This window comes from Gymnodraco acuticeps, unplaced genomic scaffold, assembly GCF_902827175.1.
Source record: "Gymnodraco acuticeps unplaced genomic scaffold, fGymAcu1.1, whole genome shotgun sequence".
Classification (NCBI taxonomy): Eukaryota; Metazoa; Chordata; class Actinopteri; order Perciformes; family Bathydraconidae; genus Gymnodraco; species Gymnodraco acuticeps.
Genome location: NW_022990836.1, coordinates 49,548 through 69,227, shown reverse-complemented (window position 1 = coordinate 69,227; position 19,680 = coordinate 49,548). Strand labels below are relative to the sequence as shown.

At 42.6% G+C, this 19,680-nt stretch overlaps 1 long non-coding RNA gene across 1 annotated transcript in view; it reads right to left on the bottom strand.

The window, feature by feature from the left end:
- Positions 1 to 784: 784 nt before the first annotated feature.
- The window catches only part of LOC117557212, a 59,278-nt gene continuing 40,382 nt past the window's right edge, over positions 785 to 19,680 (bottom strand). The window contains exons 2-3 of the long non-coding RNA XR_004570673.1: positions 1,174 to 1,228; positions 785 to 1,075 (exon numbers count right to left, since the gene is read on the bottom strand). This is a non-coding gene — a long non-coding RNA (uncharacterized LOC117557212). The remainder of the gene's footprint in view (positions 1,076 to 1,173; positions 1,229 to 19,680) is intronic.

Sequence of the window (19,680 nt, the reverse complement as noted above, 5' to 3'; positions counted from 1 at the left end):
TGATAATAGACTATAATCAATTTAAACAGAACAGACCTTAATGTTTGCATTCTTATACCATGTTGTACAATAATTATAATGAATAAATTCAAACAAACTCAAACTTACAGCAGATTAATAACGGTATCTAACTTGAGTTTTTATTATATCAAAAACCTGTTGAAATGCTACTGTTATTTTTACTGTCCCCAAAAGCGCGTCGGCAGCCTCCAGGAATGCTTCTTTCACAACTTCGCCGTCTTTGAAAGACTTCATGTGTTTCTCAAGAACGTGACTTGACACGATAAGATGCTATGGTAGCAGCCTTGCTCTTGTTGTTGGGCCTGGTGAAAATGGACTGCTGTGCATTTAGCTGTCCTTTCAGGCCCCTCCCCTTTTGGAGCGTAGGGCAGAATTAGGAGGGAATTCCGTCTCGTAGCGTGTGTGCACTGTTTTGAAATGCCGCTCCTAAATTACCCTTCTTCGATAAAGCCACGCTCGCATTGCAGATGAGACAGATGGACTTTGAATTGGAATAGATAACAAAATAATCATCCTCCCACTCGGAGTGAGAATTATATGTTTTGCTTCTGCCATAATTGCGGTCTTGTGTGTGTGCGGACTGTCACTCCTGTGTTGACACGGACAACGTTAGCGAACTAGTGCAGTGCACACTGCCCACTGCTCACCAGCCACGCCCCGACACATGGGGTCACGCCGGCCAATCACAAAGCTTTGATGCGTTCAAGTGCATTATTCTGGCACGGGAAGATTATGTTACAGGACATTAACGATAAAACAGAATATTGTTGTTCTATTTTTAGACACATCTCGCGATCGACTGGGAATCTCCCCGCGATCGACCGGTCGATCGCGATCGACTGGTTGGGCACCCCTGATATAGACAGTACAACCAAAGCAGTGCTTCCAGTGTCATGGCATCACAAACCCCACTCTGCTCGTCAATACTTTGCCACACCTCAGTTCAGTTCCATTGAGGTATGCAAATTAAAACAGGATGGCATGATGCATCAGGTGATCTGCTGTACGTACTTCACAGACTTCCCTCAGACCTTGTGAGCTGCTCCCATCCTCTCTGAAAAAAACAAGTGGAACAAAGCATTAAAGCAGTTCTTTATCCTCTGAGGGAGACTGTCCCTGGGCCTCATTAACAATCCTGTATGCTCTACCCACATGCTTTTCATGAGTCCACCATGTTGAAGCAGGATTGATTGAGCCCGAGCATGTCCTTGAAAAAAACATTAACATTAAAAAACATTAAAGTACTAATAATGCCAGCCATTCACTGAACATTGTTAAGAAATGTAAGTGGTCTTACATATCTGTTAACATTGTCCCAAATATCCACAGTGAAATAAATCATTCAAAAATAACTGTATAATAACTAAACATGTGCAGTTTCTTTTCTACAAGAGCACATGCTTTCAGACTTTAGATTACAATAACATGAAGTCTTTAATAAGCATTGTGCTTCACAGTTCCAAATAGTTTAAAATCGGACTTGTACCTTCGACCTCACCGGGTCACGGTGTGCCACGAGTGAAGCATACAAGGTCGGTCATACACTGAAAAAACGATTAGGTTAGTTGAAAGCAATAATATTAAGTTGAACCTACTAATATATATGTATTTTTTTTAAATATAATTGCTATTATTGCTTTCAACTAACCTTATACAGTTATGTGAAATCTGTCGACACTACATTTAATTCAAGTCAAGGTTTCAGCTTTTTCAGTGCACTTTACTGTATGTCATCCATTCCATCTTTTGTCTTTCAACTTTCAAAGGTTTATCCTTTTGTTGAATATCTAATATCAGACGATAGAAATGCAATTTTAGCTTTAAAGGTAAGATTTCCTCCCAATTAACACCGCCATGGTGCAAAGTGAACAGAGCTGTGTACAGGTATGGTGTACATCTTCATGGTCTTACTTTCACATCATAATAATAATGCTCAGGTATGATTTATTGTTTAAAAATCTAAATCAAATATTTATTTATACCCTTAGTGTTTCTCCCATATGGACTTCTCCCTGGTCTTGAACTGCCTATTTGTACGTCCTCACTTCCACTCCAAATTTGAAACATTTTGAAAAAAAATCATGATTTGCCCCAAAACACCCTTTCACATGATCACACAGAGACAGTGAAATGGTACCAATGTTGGACCTGGTAATGTGTCATTATGAGAAACAGCCCTTCAGGTATTCACAACATTTATTGCAGTAGGGGAAGTGGGAGAGGAAACACGTACCTTCTCCAGCAGTACCATCAGTCTTCTTTAACAAAGAATATCACGCAAATTGAACAATCCATCATCACACCCCTACTCCGTTCTCATAAAGCAGAGGAATAAAAGCTTCTGGTGTTTGGCAGTGTACCTATAGTCACACAGGATACTTCTCAAAGTATTGATCCAACTTTGACAAAGCCTGGATAAATGATGTGAATTGTTTTCAGAGGCTTTTGCAACACATCAATGAGACAATAACAGTTAGCTACACAGGTAGTTTCTTTGAGATTGGAGCCATTATATGGTGCTCAAAGTATTCTAAAATGTTTAATAAAAAAATCAACAGGACTATTTATTCCCAGACATTTTTTCCCAGTTACTCAAGATTCAGACCTCAGTGAATTCTGAACAGTATTCAGATGAACTACTTTCTAAAATATCATTTTGTTATGAAAACTGTAGTTCAGTACTACTGTACATGCTTTTGAGAACCCCGAGATATGTCATCAAGTGGTAGGGAGGAGGCAGAAATCTGATAGATGGATATAGTATAATAGAGAAATATAATATATTATATTGTGTTGCAAAAAAAAAAACTATTTGTGTGGATGTATGAAAAGAAAAAGAGTTTCTTTTGTTAATGTTGTGAACTGATTTGTACACTGAGATGTTGCATTATGTTATGGATATAATGTTAGATTCACCCTCAAACCAACATGGTGTGATTACAGAGAGCATTCCCTGCTGATATCACTGAAGGATAGGAAAGGGAAGTGTTTGTGTGGAGAGCTTAAATGCATACTTTGCTCATAAGAAGTAATCTGCATCCTCATGTAATCCCCATGGAGACTACTCTCAGGCAGTATTTCAGTAAACTGTCATCCTCCTTCTCCACTGACTGAAATACAGACACAGTTGAGAGTTCGCCACTAAGCAGGAGCTTTACATTTCCCTGTGTCTCTTGTTTAATCGCTGATTGTGCATCTGCTTCAAAGACTATAAAGACTATCCACACCCTTTCCTTTTGCCTTTCACAAACCATCATTGCCTTTTCATCAGTGCAATGCAAGATATAGACACACACATGTGCAGAATGTACCATGTTGGCCCTGCATCCGGACACCACCGTTTGCAAATAGCAAAGGTGAACCAGTTTTCTTTATATAAGTATACAGTAAATACAACTCTCATGCACTCCAACTTTTATAACTTTTGGTTGATACATACTGTATATGATGACCATGTTTGTGAATAATCTTGAAAAATATTTATATAAATGGTACAAATAAAAAGCATTGTTCATTCTTGTTTTTGTAGAATCACTATTTACTTAGCTTCAATTATTTTCCATATTTGTCTGGGCATTCAATCAGAAAGCCTTATGTTATGGCCATCACCTCCTGTTTTCATTGTTTCATATTTCAGTGGTAATTGTTGAGCCATTCGCTCTACATTCGTTTAGCTCTTTAAAGATCCTTCTTCCACAGAGAGATGTTCAAGGCTGTTCCTTCCAAATCCAAATAATGAACTGTACCTGAAGTGCAGACCCTCTGGGGGGGCAATGGAGGATGGTTGGATAATGGAATGAGCATACTTAATACTATTTGGTCTCCTAGCACCTGATTAGGACATCTCCATTCTGGCAGAGCAGCCCCAAAAAGCTTGATGTATGAAAACCCAAAAGGGAACAAACATTGCCTCCAGACAGAAAATCAGAAGTCATATTTAAGTTGATTTGGCCGATATAATGTCTGACACTTTGATAGGCTGCAGGCTCAGAGAGGTGCACCAACAGTATATGTAGTGGCCAAAATCCCAAAAAGTTTGTCTTGTAACCTTCACCTCAAAAGTTATTGTTCTTGGCCACATGTAGAGCTTGGGCCTCGGAAGCAGTGTCAGACTCGCAGTACACAATCCACTGGACGCTTCGGTTGCTTTTCAACGTTTATTTCCAGCAAAACATAAACAAAATACGAAAACAATATTTAACATAAACTTAAGCAGCAGATCCTAATAATCTGTATTTGACTAAGTATAAGGTTGCGTCCGCGTGTCAATGACGGTATTGCTGCTGCCTGCTGCCCTTAGCCCCGCCCCCTTCACCTGAGCAAAGCACACCTCTCACTGAAACAGAAAATGCATTAATAAAGGTTCCAAATAAATCAAAACAAAATAAACTTAAATGCGGCTCTTAAAGTATATGTAGAACATGATAGGACATCCAGCCCCTTAGTACATGTCTTAGGTTGGAAAAATGAAAGCTGTCCTAATTATTGGTGCTTTAATGACGTACATCTTGGCACAGCATGACAGTGAGCTGGCAGAAGGACAGAATTGTCCTGATATGAAATGCTGCTATTAGCCAAGTTTCATAGACACAGCGGCTTTGGTTGAAACAGGAGACTTGGCTCTGCACACTAATTGCCGTTCTGTTTTATTAAGCCCAGCCTGCCATGCTGTTCTTCATCTGTTCACATTTGGTCAATGTAGCTGAACTTTATCTCTCTAGCCCTCAGCTGTCTTATCTGCTGACCTGTCATACTTGCCAACCCTCCCGATTTTCGCGGGAGACTCCCGATGTCATTGCCCTCTCCCGGTTTCATATTTCTCCCGATTTCTGACAAAATCAGATTTACTCAGGACTGTTTCCACTCGGACTTTAATACAGCTACACCATTGTTTGGTTTCCATGGTAGCAGCGCGCGCAACTCAAAGTCTGAGAGGGTGAGGAAGATTGTCACAGAAAACTGAACAAAAATCGACAACACGACCCTCCGCTCACTCCTTTCCTGAGAAAATACAGGACACATATGCTCCAGGATGGTGCTACAGGCAGTGCACTTACCACTACAATGAGCATGTTCATGTTAATCTAATACAGCCCCCCCCCCCCGCGGTGGTTTTGAAATGCTCCCGATTTCTGAGGTCTCAAGGTTGGCAAGTATGGCCGTAAATGAAGTGTTGGTGTCTCTTAACCTACTCTGAGCCTTGAGAAATATAAGATTATATCTGTTAGATCATTTGTCTGATAGGAAGACCACAAGGCCTTGCAAGTCAAATGAAAACATGTTATAATCAGGCACTATTATTGTGCACATCAAAAATCCAAAGGTTATATTAGTAAGTTTGTTATTTATATTATTAATTAACAATCATTGCTCTTTATTAATAACCAGACAACCAGAGCCCCTGCACTATTTGTTATAATGTTGAACATTATAGGGCGCTGCGTGAGTTGGATAAGATTTAGTGAACAGAAATGAGTTTGGGGCATCATCAGATCAAAACACGGTCAGAGGGCACTCAGGTGTTTGGGGTGGCTGGTCAGTCGCTACAGGGGGTCAAAGGTCAAAGTAAGCAAAGTAAGCTGACTGGTTGATCAAGCAGAGGGGAGAAAGATACTCTGCTAGGATCTCCCTCTGCAGCACCATGTTGTTGCCCTGCTTCTGGGGGGTCAGGGCTGTGGGGGGGGGCTCTGTGATCAGAGGTTAGCCTTTTCATTACACTTTTTGATATATTTGATGGAATATATCTTATACTATAAATATTTGATAAATGATTAGTTGTGTTAGTGAGATGAGCAGTGGCCAGTATGAAGAGAGCAGAGGAGCATATCCTCAGATCGGAGTAGCTTTGAACAGCATGTGTTTGGAATGTTTTGATTGAAAAGTGTCAATCATGTTTGTGTCAGTGTGTGTCCTCTTTTTATTTATTTGGTTTTAACCAGGTATTTAGTAGGTTTATTTGTATTCTACACCAATGTCTGAAAAGCTTTTTTATTGTAAACACAAGAAGTTCATAATCATGATAACATGGTATGCAACGTTTTGGTCACTGTGTTTTCTTCCTATGGAAATATGCTTCCTCAAGTAGATCCACCGCTTCATCCCCAGCAGCAGACCAGCTATCAGGAGGTGTGGGGCCCAGCAGGGGGGCTGCTGGGGCTCTTAAATGCCTCTCATACATCTGGAAACTTGCTGTCAGAGCACTTTTACCAAAACAAAGCAAAAGAGCATTGCGAACACTCTCAAGGTCATCTACTTTTAATCTTTGGTACAGATGAAATTGCAAGATTAAAATGCAAACCACGTCATTCTGTCCTTCATGTTCCTACATCAGCCTGTTGGGAAGAGCAGCCCTCCTATATAACTGCCCCCCCTCTGCTTTCCATCCTCCTCCCTTTCCTCCCATCCATTTGGCTTGGGGACAAAAGGGACAAAGTCACAGACTGCACCCCCCCACCGCCCCAATGGTCCCCCTGGAAAGCAATGTCACCTTTCATTTAAGAGAGAGGCTCCAGAATACCTTTATTTACTCAGCACGAGATGTAGCCTGTGTGTGTGCCTGTGTGTGTGTGTGTGTGTGTGTGTGTGTGTGTGTGTGTGTGTGTGTGTGTGTGTGTGTGTGTGTGTGTGTGTGTGTGTGTGCTCATCTCTTTGGTGTGCAGTGTTCCTTGGAGTCGGACCAGTGAATCAACATTAAGTATTAAGAGCCCTGCTGGGTGAAATAACAGCAGCGGTTGGTGGGGGAGGTGGGGGGAGGTGGGGGGAGGTGGGGGTGTAGGTAACCAAAGGCAGAGAGAGGGCAACATGGTTTTCCCTCATGGTGTGTTTAAGACTTGTATTGTGCAGCCATATCTTTCCTGCTCTCCCACCAGGGTCTGGAATCAGAACTCGCCAAATGGCCACACAGTTGGTCTCTGGCAGATGAATCAATATCATCACCTGCCACACTAGCTGCTAACTTCTTCCACACATTGTTCCTAACTCTTTGTTTTTCCGCTCAAATGCCTCAGTGATTTAGAGTATGTGACCTTGGGACCTTGTCCTTCAACTTGTTTTCCTTCTGACCACTGCTACAGCCTTTGATCCTCAGCCAATCACAGCAAAGCCACAATATGGCTCTGTGTCAAAAAGGCTTTTGATTGGGTGCCTGTTCTTCGTCCTGCCAACTCATTGATATTGTCATGTCTGGTCTGTGTCACAACTGCATAACTTTAGAATTAATATCAAAATATAAACATTTTACCTTAACTAGATACTTCACAATGTTGTTCTAACTTACAGACAGCTTGCGTTCCTTTGCTCTGATGTGGTGTGTGTGTGTGTGTGTGTGTGTGTGTGTGTGTGTGTGTGTGTGGCATCACTACCAAAGGGCAAACACACGTCTGCCAGATCTGTTACCTCCAGTGTCTCCATCTCTTGTGCGTTCCTATGTCCCCTCCTCTACCGTCACTAGTTCTAACCAGATGCATATTGCTACATCTGTCTGCATTCACTTGCAATCGCTCGTCTTTAAATTGCTCTAAGTGCCCGTGTAATGCACCATCTCCGACCTCGCCTGGTCCAACTGCTCAGAGATCCACCGTTCTGCATTTATTGTTCCCTTTTACAGAAATATTGGGAAGCATCTGATATTCTCTGTTAATCGGATGAAATGGAATGCATCATTACAAGTGACATTCTTCCTATTCAAGTGCAGCCACACCGAGTATTTTCCTATTTGTCCATAAATGGATATTTATGTGACACGTCTCCCCTGCCAGTCTCTGTTTCCTTCCCCCTTTTTTAAAGTATATATTTCCATGATGCTTAAAAAATATTGTGATTTTACTGCTAAGAGTTTTTACATTAATTTCATCATTTTGAAACAGCAATAATTGCATTTGGTGTAGCTTTACAAAACTGCAACCTTCTGGTAGCCTTTGCTTCCTTCCCAAATGTTTCCAATCTTTGGAAACATGTTGGCCCTTAACCCCATATACCGCTTGCAAAAAAGTATGAAGAAATGTATTTAAAAAAGCAACATAGTGTGTCCATCTTGCCTTCAAATGTATTTAATTGTATGTTTCATGTAAAAGTCAGTAAACATGACACTTGTTCCTTTGCATTTGACATGACACATGTTGTCATGCAGAAGCAGGCGTGTGCCCCGTGGTCCGGCTGTCCTCAGTGTGTCGGGTGCTGCAGAGTGAGTGTGTGCTGAATAGTCATATATTTCTGGCTATGGGGGCTCCCTGAGGGCACAGCACTGGGGTTCCCAGCCTACCCGTTTAACACAATACACAGCCATGTGGCCAGCTGGGACTCTCATACACATTACATGTCCTGCTGCTTTTCACAAATGCCTCTGCCTGATGCATGGTGGGACATGGTGGGTTATTTCCTTTCTCAGGCCTGAATTGATGATCATTGCATTTTCCCTGCATGCCATTGGAGGAAGTTGTCTGACTGTCGGCTGTGATTTAAGACATACCCCTCCCGAGGTATTGGTGATATTGCTCTTACATTATCTCTACTGCTGTGCAGCACACTTTGAGAAATGCACACCGGAGCGAGGGGGGATTTGTGCTTTGAAAGGAACTTCTGGGCATGTGAGGGCATACAGACTGTTGGCAATTAGAATGTAAGAATCTGGGAAAAAATTGGTAATATTTCTTTCTTCAACAGAAGCTCAATGACATTACAATTCACATTATCAATAATTCATGTCAAGTTTTTAATCTAGTTTAGTGTCTCTCAAAGTAATTATGTAAATATTCTGCCCGAATGCAAAGTGCTCTGGGATTACGGTCAGCAGCGCCAACAAGGTGCTTCTACACTTGTAGAAAAGACATTTTTTGAAGTTAGTTTTATAAAGTCTAACGTCATGACTCTAAACTCATCCTTGTCATCACAAAACATTATCATCCTTTGGAACTTTCAAATATTGCCTTCAAGAAAGGAACCTTGGAATTCACTGTCTATTAAAAACACCAGAAATGATCCATACTCCCTCGATGGATTCAAAATGTGCTCTGCACAGTAACGCCAATGCTTTGACATTGTAGTATAGAGCTATACTAAAACAGGACAAGGTGGTACGCTTTAAAGGTCCCATGTCATGCTTTCCCGGTTATTACCTGTCCCCTTATGAAGGTTTGTATGCATGTGAACGGTCTGCAGAGTCAAAACCCCTCAAAGTACACCCTGTAGTGAGTAAAACTCTAACACAGAGAAGACCTCCCCAAAACGCCTCGTTGGAGATTTCTCATTTACTTCCTGGGTATCGCTACGTAGGGATACCCAGTAGCCACGCCCAGAGCTATGGCCGCACCCTCTGCCAGCCTTTCACGAAACAAAGCTTCCCAAACCTTTCAGCGATGCATGCCGGATATGCACAGCGTAGGGCACTGAAGAACGATGCTGTTCCTACTTTGTTTGGACCAGCGGGAGATTCGGGTACACAACCTGTAAGTATTCATTGTTGTTTGTGTATTCATGATGTTTAAAACAAACAAGGTATCTACCACGACTGTTTCAATGGGTAAACGTTACGTTACGTACTACGTTGGGATGGCGGAGAAATGCTCTCCGCAGACCCATGCTCACAGCGTTATAAACCTTTTTCTTTCTCAATATCAAGCCACACTTATTGTTTTTACTTCGGCTGTGAGTGTGTGTGTGCTCAGGATGAGTTTCGCTTGTTCTAGCTGTATCACAAAGCCTGTCTGCTCCTGCAGCAGCCCGCAGCAGTGTGTGTGTCTGTGTGTGTGCGAGCAGCTTCTCGACCAATCAGAGCTCACAGGGAGGGGGGGGGGGGGCAGGAGCTCCAACAAGCCGTGTAGGACAGAGAGTGAGTACACATACTATACATAGATGCTGTGTGAGAAACCAATGTGAGTTTGGAACATTGAACAATGTAAATGTATTCTAGTAGACCTCAACAATGGAACTATGATCAGTAGAAATGGCCATGACATGGGACCTTTAATAACATTCACTGTACTCAGTTTCAAAGAATGTCAATATTTCTAGTTAGAACCTCACAGAGTTCAGGATCATATGTATGCTCGTCATCCGATCCTTACATGTTTATTATTGAGTTTCTTGAAGCAAATCCAATCTTATAATTTCATATTACCGAGACTTTAATGAGAAACTGTCAAATTAATTGAAATCAGTTTTCTTTGTGGATAAAAAAACAGAAAGCCGTGTCTAAGGCTTTAATTGATGGCTTCCCATAATATGCTTTGTTTGCAGTGCCGTGTGTTCCGGTGTGGGATAAACACTGAATTCCAGCACAGATTTAGTGCAACGTGTGGACTGTAGGGGCTAGAATTAAAGCAGATTGAATTAAACAACACTGAATGGTCCAGTTTCAGGTCGAGGCCCAGTGTGAAAATGACAGATGGTCACGGTCAGTATCTTGGTATTACTTGGAATATTAATTGCACTCACAACAACATGGGCCTTGTTTTGAAAGGGAATGTAATGGAGGAAAGATCTCCTAGGACCAGCTTGAAGAACCACAGAGGTAGAGCTAACAATGTGAAAACACAGAAACATAATGAAGCCGTGGGAGATCCTCATAGAGCACACACTCTTTTAAATGACTTCAAGTAAACTTAAACATCCAAATTATGAAAGTAAGCACTGATCTTCATCAAGCAATATTGCATGTTTAGAACCCATCCCTGTCCACCTGTGCGTCTCTCCAATTCTGCTGTCTCACATGGGCCAACTTCTGAGATGAGACAGTCGTTGGAATAAAGATAATTTTCCGCCCCCCAGGAATGAATGTGCATTATTAATACACAAACACTTTGGTGGAGGATTATTAGCTGTGCATTGTGCTGTCAACCAGACTGCAGCTGTGATTGGTAAATTAGTGCCCATTTGCCTGTGTAGGGATTATGATATTAGTGGCCTGCCAGGCAGGGAGTGCTGCACTTTGCAGAGGTTTAGATATGCTCTGGTATTTTTATATTTTTCATGCTGTTCTAAGTATGAATTCCATTTTCAATGAATGTGATCCGTCTGAGTTTGCTCACTGTGTGTGTGGAGATTCTAACCAACTCTTATGTAGATTCCACACATTACTTGCTGGTCTCTTTAGCTTTAAGACAATGCTCATTCTGTCGCTGACTGTTTGGTTACTCCTTCACTTTATTGCTCTAGAGCAGGGGTATCAAACTTAAGGCTCGCGGGCCAAATCCAGCCCGCAACTTCATTTCATGTGGCCCGCAAAAGCTTGCAAAGAACATAATATGTTTATTATAAGGTTACATGCCGCTTTACAGAAGCGCTTTGCCCATAAACTATATGTCCCACAATGCATCTCATTTTGTGACATGCGCAATGAAGAGACTTGCAATTATTTGCCCTAGACTTCTGCTTTCAGACGTAGTTAATTATGAAGTTATTACCCTATCCGATAATAATCCAATGCAGAGGCAATAATGTAATATAATACCTTATTTTATTTATATTATATATGTATATTTATATAGTCTTACATTTACAACCGGCCCTTTGCGTGCAACTATAACTTTGTGTGAGTCTTCTCTGTGAATAGTTTCTGCTTCCAGGGCAGTGTGCTCTTGTCTCATACAGCCCGGAGTCAACCGGCTTTTCTCCTGCAGCAGTCAAAATAAATACCGTTACAAATCTGTTGCAATCTGATAACAGCTTCATCCTGGATTCACATCTATATAAAGCTGAACATATCTATGATGTCTCTACTTCAGCAAATATCACTGCTGAGATTCTATCAGCGCCCATCCAGAAAAAAATGCTTGCTCCTCCACCAAGGGGAGAATCAGAGGATCAGATGCAGCATGTGTCGCTATCACTCTCAGTTCTGGTTGTCTGCCTGTCACCACATCCAGGAAGCAGCTTCCTGCAGTGGCCCGCTCTACAGCAATCCTCCGTCCCAGCATGCAACACAGTCAACAGGTTTGGTACATGGCCTTTTATATGGCTCCTCCAGTCTTGAAGTTTCTCCCTTCCCTGTGGCACGAAGATCATGAAAGCTGTAGAAACTTCCCGACCACACTTGTTCTGCTTCAGAATGCTGGTGCAATATTCTCACGGATGGATCAGAGGACAGAGGATGGGGCTGTGGGGGGTTAATGGTGGGGGGGGGCAGGTTGTCAGATGTTTCTGCTCTGTAGCTGGCCTTGTCAAATTGATTGATGAAAAGGCGAGCTTGTGTTCTTGGCAGGCTGGGACTCTCCCTCCAGGCGCTGCTGATACACTTATCTGGGTTTAAAGTAGTTGGCTGTTGGGAGATGTTGCAGTCACACTGCAGGAGCGTTAAGAAGGAGATTAGGCTGCTGTACATCATGCCAAATTAGATCGGGCACCAGCTGATGCACATGCAATGTCTTGCGACCGTGTGCAGGCACTCGCTATTCCGATTAAACACCCAGGAGTATGGGATGAGTGATGGAGAGCCTGGAGGAGAGATGAGGTAACACAGGCTGGAAGTCCATGTTTTCTTTCTCTCTGACTCTGCAGTTTGAAAAGAACAGCGTCATTGGCCGAGGTAAGGAAACGGGGGGAAATGAATAGCACAGGAAGTCTTCTGTTGTGAAAGATGATGTTCCACCTCAGCGGCTCTGCGGTACTTCGGGTCCCCTTCAGCTTGATTTCTCTGCTCGTTTTTGTGCAGTGACCCCGAGGTCTCTGAGCATCATAAAGTGAATTACAAAACGTCGGAAGCCTTTCTCTCCTGTGTATGCTGTTGACAAATGCAGTGAAATTCATGGTATCAGTCTGGGCTGGAAATAAACTGAGCCTATTGAATTTACCCAAAGCCTCGACTCTAAATCGAACAGAGACCTGTTTACGTGACGTGTCATGACTGCTGAGATGTTGTTGACACTCTCTTTTGTGTTTATTATAACTTAATATAACAGGTGGGCACCCGCCTGGCTCTTTCAGTTGTGTTGTTTGTTTACATTTTACAGTGACGTTGACGTCACTTCTTCTTTGGCACGTTAGAGCCCACTACTATTGCAATACTGCCCCGAGTGGCTGTTATTGTTAAATAATGTTTGTGTTCGTTCGGATGAATTTCTTTGAGCTACGACTTCTTTAGCCTCTTCGTAATGCAGACTGAGCTCTGTGTAATTATTTATTATGTTTAAGTTTATTCATGGTCATGCTCTGGGATTTGGGGTCCAGGGCGGCTGGGCCTTCTTAAAGGTTGTTTTGTGTTTTTCTGTCTTTTCATTTTTGTGTTTGAATGTTTTGTATGTCTGTTTTACATTAATGGTTGAATCTAGCAATCTTTACAATCATGAATCGCATGTATGCGTAACAAGTGACAGGAACATTATTTGCTATTCATTCCAGACTGGATGAATTAAGGGGTATAAAAATCATTCATTTGAATATCAGGAGTCTATTGCCCAAAATTGATTTACTTCGGATATGGGTTGTTCTACATAAACCTAAAATCATCACACTCTCTGAAACTTGGCTTAGTGGTAACATTTCCGATAGTGAACTACAAATCACAAATGATTTGCTTTACAGATCCGATAGATGCAGCAGGGGTGGAGGTGTGGCTATTTATGTCTCCTCTGATCTTGTAACTGAGCTAATTGCTACTGCCTCTACATTTTGAATGCATTTTTCTTAAAATTATTTTTCATGAAAATAAATGCTTAACTATTGGTAGCATCTATAGGCCACCTTATTCACCTGCAGAGTCTTTTAACCACATCATTGACACTATCAACTCCATTTCCTGCGGAAATGAAATAATCTTTCTTGGTGATTTCAACCAAAATTGGTTGGATAAATCATCTGATAGAGAGAAAAAACTTTTCAGTAGTCTAAATGTTAAACAGCTAATTAATCAGAGAGAATCTCAAAAGCTGGTGTCATGTCGGATTGCTTCAGCGATCATTCAATTGTTTATTGCGTATGGAAAATCAAATTAATTAAACTACCTCCAAAACTAGTCAAAAAAATTGAATGTTGATTTATTTATTAATGATGTTGTTGCCCTTAATTGGGACAGATTTCAACTAATACCTTTTGTACAAGATGCTTGGGATTTTCTGCATAAAGAGCTCACTGATGTCATGAACAAACATGCACCTGTGAGAACGGTTAAGGTCAAAGGTCAACATCTCCCTTGGATCAATTCTGAACTCATCAGTCTCTTTAGGGAAAGGGATAAAGCATGGTCGATATATCGTCATTCAAGAACTATAGCCGATTGGGAAGTATACAGGCATCTCCGAAATCTGAGTAAAACCAAAACCCGAAATGCTAAATCCAACTACTATAAAGAATCTCTCACATCGGACTTTAAGAATCCCAAGCAATTTTGGACTAAAATTAAATCTATTTTAAACAAATCAGGTAAACATTCTATTAATAAAATAAGAACTGCTGATACAATAATTCATGACCCATTATCCATTGCCCAAATATTTAATCAGCATTTGGCTAATGTATGTTCCACACTCCTATTTGACGACGAAAATCCTGCTTCGTAGTATACCCCCCTGATCCCGACCTGGGGGGTATACTACGAAGCCTACAGTCAGCGGCACTGTGAGTGCAGACGTCGATGTGTCCCATTATCATTCATATCACATCATATCACATCATAATGTATCATATATTTTCTTATCTGAGTCAGCTGAACCGTATCTGGCCGTGCAACACTCACAGTGTCACATACTGTATGCAGAAGTATTATTTTAAGCAACACATTAAGTTGACGAAACACTCGAGTCAAATGTAATTAAAGTCAGATCGTGTCATAGACGGGGCAGTGATATCATAAACCTGTTAATGTACGCATTCAAACACTTGTTCTGTTACCAGCTGTATTCACCTTGCAGGTGCAGCTATGTGGCTTTTATCCTGGATCAAGTGTTTAAGTCATGAATGTTTAATGTTTAACTTCTTCATATGTCTAATATTATAGTTGACTTTTCATTCAGGAAGTATGACGCTGCGCTGTCAGTATGCTTCTCCATGTTTGTGATTGGTCGAATGCTCCAGATACCACCCCTTTTATGTGAACGCGCACCTAACTAGATAGGACACGGCTGGCTTGAGCGAACGAGTTGATAGCCAGCGTTGTAGGACAGTTTAGCGAGAGCGGCTTATATATCCAGGATAGGTTGAACTAGATTCGTAGTATACCCCCCTGGTTAGCCGCTAAGCATAAGTTACCATGGAGATCTAGCCTGCTAAAAAGAGAACCAGCTTCGTAGGACCGGAAAGCCGGAGTTTTCCCTGAATTTAGCCGGCTAAGCGAAAATCCTGCTTCGTAGTATAGCCCCCAGGGCGCGTGTGTGTGTGTGTGTGTGTGTGTGTGTGTGTGTGTGTGTGTGTGTGTGTGTGTGTGTGTGTGTGTGTGTGTGTGTGTGTGTGTGTGTGTGTGTGTGTGTGTGTGTGTGTGTGTGTGTGTGTGCTCCGCTCTGTGTGTGCCAGTGACGTGCGGTGAGGTTCATGGCTGGTGAGGCACTGACTCTTTCAGAGTCAGATTTACAAATATTATATTTTGACCTTAATCGAAATATTCGGTTATTTTCAAAAGCTTTTTTAGTCTGATGCTTCGATTCATTTTAAACAGACCGTTCAACAAAAGGATACCCACAATCTAAATATTGGATTGTTCTTTCTTAGTAAGATCCCATTTTCATTACAATGGTGGTCTTACCTTGACTTGAAGATGCAGTCCATGATATCCTTCTGGACAACAATCTCTATTACATTTTTGTAAAAGTCCTCCTTATCTTCCTCTAGTTTCAAAAGTCTAGTTTGTTGTTTGCGTCTACCGTCCCTGCGTAGAATAACAGTAGCAACAAGAACCTGTGGGCTCACTTGCGCCCCCTTCAGTGCGGCAGAGGTTATGGCTGCCTCCCCTGGTGCTTTTTTCATTGCCGTTGTATGATGAGACCAGCGAGCCTAAATATCATATATACGTGAAATAAGTTATTTAGAGACTATGGATGGCGAGGATAAATGTAATAAAGGGATCTACAAACATTACATTGGTGACATACAGTGAGATGGTGCAGGCATGCGCTTAGGGCCCGCTTTCCAGCCAGTTTCTGTGGGGTGACGCATTCTGAGGTGAGGCAGAGCTCATCTGTGCCTCACCTCACCCCACAGTAACTGGCTTGAGCGTGCTCACAAAATAAGTGCCCGCGCTAAATTAGTGCCCGCGCTCCAGCCAGTTACTGTGGGTTTACGTGAGGCAGAGCTCGTCCCTGCCTCACTCCTCATCGCTCCCATGTAGTTGTAGCGGAGCTTGGCAAATTAGCTGATTTTGACTATAAAAAGCGATTGGAATCATACAGAAATCACACTTACAACACAGATCAGTGGAGACATGTTATTATTATTACTATTTAGTTTTACTTTAGTTGTTTTTCCGTTACATTGGAGTATGACAGGTGAGGCTCTGCCTCCCCTGACTGCACGTCGCTGGTGTGTGCGTGTTCGATGTATTTGTGTGTGTCCGACACCACCGGCATTTGTTTTCAAATTACCATGAACAGTAATGTACACAAATCTGGTTCTCCATAGTTATATGTGTATTCCCAAGTGAAAGAAATGCGTTTAATCTTAATCTCGTTGTGCTATAGTCCTGCCGGAGTGCACCGGAACGAGCGATACTATCATAAACAAATGCCCACACACACACACAAAACGAGGCCACGCTTTATTAACTCGTGCGCACGCTTTATTAACTCGTGCGCACGCTTTAGTAACTCGTGCGCACGCTTTAGTAACTCGTGCGCACAAGTTACTAAAGCGTTCGCACAAGAAGGTATCTCGTGCGAACGAGAAGGTATCTCGTGGCCACGTTTTATTTATTTTTCTCTCTATGAACCCTCCAGGGCTCCGTAGAAAAGCAGTCAGGAGGAAGTTGGTTGGGAGGGGGGGGGGGGGCTTATGGATACCCTACTCGCCAAATCATCAGACATTCTGTTCAGATATATTTCTCTGTCCCCTCTGCAAAAAAATGTATTGGCAGAAGGGCGTTCATTTTCAAAGCCCCAACAGACTGGAATACTTTACCTGCTGCTATTACTAATAATAAATTAATAATTATAATAATAATAATAATAGATGTATTTTGTTAGCGCTTTTACAGGTACTCAAAGACGCTTTACAGATATAGTGAAAAGAAAATAATTATTTTATTAGATCTTTTGCATCATTGGGTATGTTTAAACATGCATTATCATCTCACTTTCAACTGGTCTGTACTTGTTATTAATGAAACTGATATTGATGAAACTGATTTGCTCGACTGTCTCAAATTCATAGTCATGGCCAGGTCCAGGGAATGGGCAATGTTTCACACAGCCCAATTTATCTTACACCTTACCAAGTTGGGTTCTGCGGTCAATTGGAAGAAGAGCAATCCCATACCTCACCAGCAGGTGCAGTATCTGCAACACGTTCTCACTCCCAACCCGTCACATGGTCGGTCAGGGCCCCTCCCCGTCACCATATTACGCACAGGGTACCCCTTGAGAGTCAGTTTTCAACGGGCAGGGCGTCCCATTGACTTGCATAGAGCTCCCTGAACGTTGGTAATAGACGAGTTGTGATCGCGGCGAAATGCTCTCCGCAGATCCATTCTCACAGCGTTTATCAACCTTTTTCTTACTCAATGTCAAGCCACACTTATTGTTTTTACTTCTTTATTTTAATTGAATAATGTAGGACTTTTGTTGCAGTCAGTTATGGGGAGAGTAGGGGCTCAGAATACTGAAATCTGTATTGTTTCATCGTTTTTTCCTTCTAATTTTGTATTATTATCTAAACCACACACTGTTAATTACTCAACAATAACACACAATTATCCTTGTGTTTATTTATTTGTTAGATTAATAAACACAAGTTGGAGTCTGTCAGGACTGAGGGTCGGAGCATCTCACAGTAGTTGCTTTAGAGAATGTTATACCCGGAAGTAAGTATTCTCTCCGCTTCGCTTGACAAACCCAGTGATAGTCCTCAAGCTCTGTGATTGGATGTTTGAGTGTGCGCCGAGGGTTACGCCGAGCGTCGAACAGCACTTTGAAATGGGATGGAACCACGGCAGACTGTCCAAAACTGGATTTGAACGGGTCCACCCCCGTGTTCTTTATTTATTGAATGTTCAATACCTGACAAAGCCGGAGATGAAAAACTTGGGTCGCAGGTTCCTCAACAGTGCATTACAAGACATCTATCAATATGTGTGTACCTCCACCATTAAACTGTCATATTTTGCACATTTCTTATACTATCTACATACATCTTATAAGAGTATAATACATATGTATAATATCAGTTAAAATAAGTGATACAGTAGTTAACATTGCAGGAAAGCAATATATTAGTACTTTGTCAGGCTTAATATTTATACTCCCAAAGCTTTTTTCTTATTCAAAATAAGACCTTAACCTAAAGTATTCTTTAATGTTTAAATACAGCCTTATTAGTTTGTCTGTCTGTGTCTCCTATTAATATCTAATAATAAAAATAATACATTTCAATAACGTGCTTTAACCACCAGGTGTCCCTTTCTATCAGCTGTGCACCGTTATGGTGTACATATACCAATATACCGATTGGATCAAATATAAAAGTCAGCCGAATTAGTGTTGATACTGCAAGGAGACTTATATTGTAAAGAGAAATTGAAGATTTTGTTTAATTGCTGATATATTTATGATCCACGTCACATATTTAGTTTCGGCGGCATTTCCTCATGTTTGTCTAGAAGTCTTCTCAGCAGGGCTCTATAAATAGAGAACTACGGCAGATATGTAATATTTAATGCAGCCGAACCGTGTATTACAATGCCATGTGTCCTGTGCCGTTGGACGCCCCGCCGACTACTCTTCTGCCGGGGGTCCTGCCAACTCCATGTCCTGTCCCGTTGGGGGTCCTGCCGATGACTCTTCTGCCGGGGGTCCTGCCAACCCTATGTCCTGTGCCGTTGGAGGCCCCGCTGACTACTCTTCTGCCGGGGGTCCTGCCAGCCCTATGTCCTGTGCCGTTGGAGGTTCCGCTGGGTGTCCTGCCAGCTCTGTGTCCTGCCAGCTCTGTGTCCTGCCAGCTCCGTGTCCTGTCCCGTTGGGGGTCCCGCCGACTTCTCCTCTGCCGGGGGTCCAGCCAACACCATATCCTGTCCTGTCGACACCAGCCCTTGCTCCGTCGTGGGTCCCACTGACACCAGCCCATGTTCCGTCCAGGGTCTCGTCTACGCCTGACCCGCCAGGGGTTCCACCAGCTCCTGCCCGTCCTTGTGCCCGGCCCCCTGAGTTCCCCAGCCGCGGTCTTCGCTCTCGAGCCCGGCCCCCTGACTTTCCCGGCCGCGGTCCTCGCCCTCGGGCCCGGCCCCCTGACTCTTCCAGCCGCAGCCTTCGTCCTCATGCCCGGCCCCCTGAGTTCGCCCGCTGTGGCCTTCGCCCCACCACGAACTCTGCCTTGCCCCCAGGCCGTCCGCCCGAGATCCCTTCCGGGTCCTCCGCTGTGCCCCTGGGCTGTCAGCCTAAACCCGTCCTCCAGACCCCCTCCGCCCACCCTTGTGGCCCTAGTTTTGTTGGTGGATATTCCTGCTGTCAGCATGCCAATTGCACGCTCCCTCAAAACTTGCGACATCTGTGGCATTGTGCTGTGTGATAAAACTGAACATTTCAGAGTGGC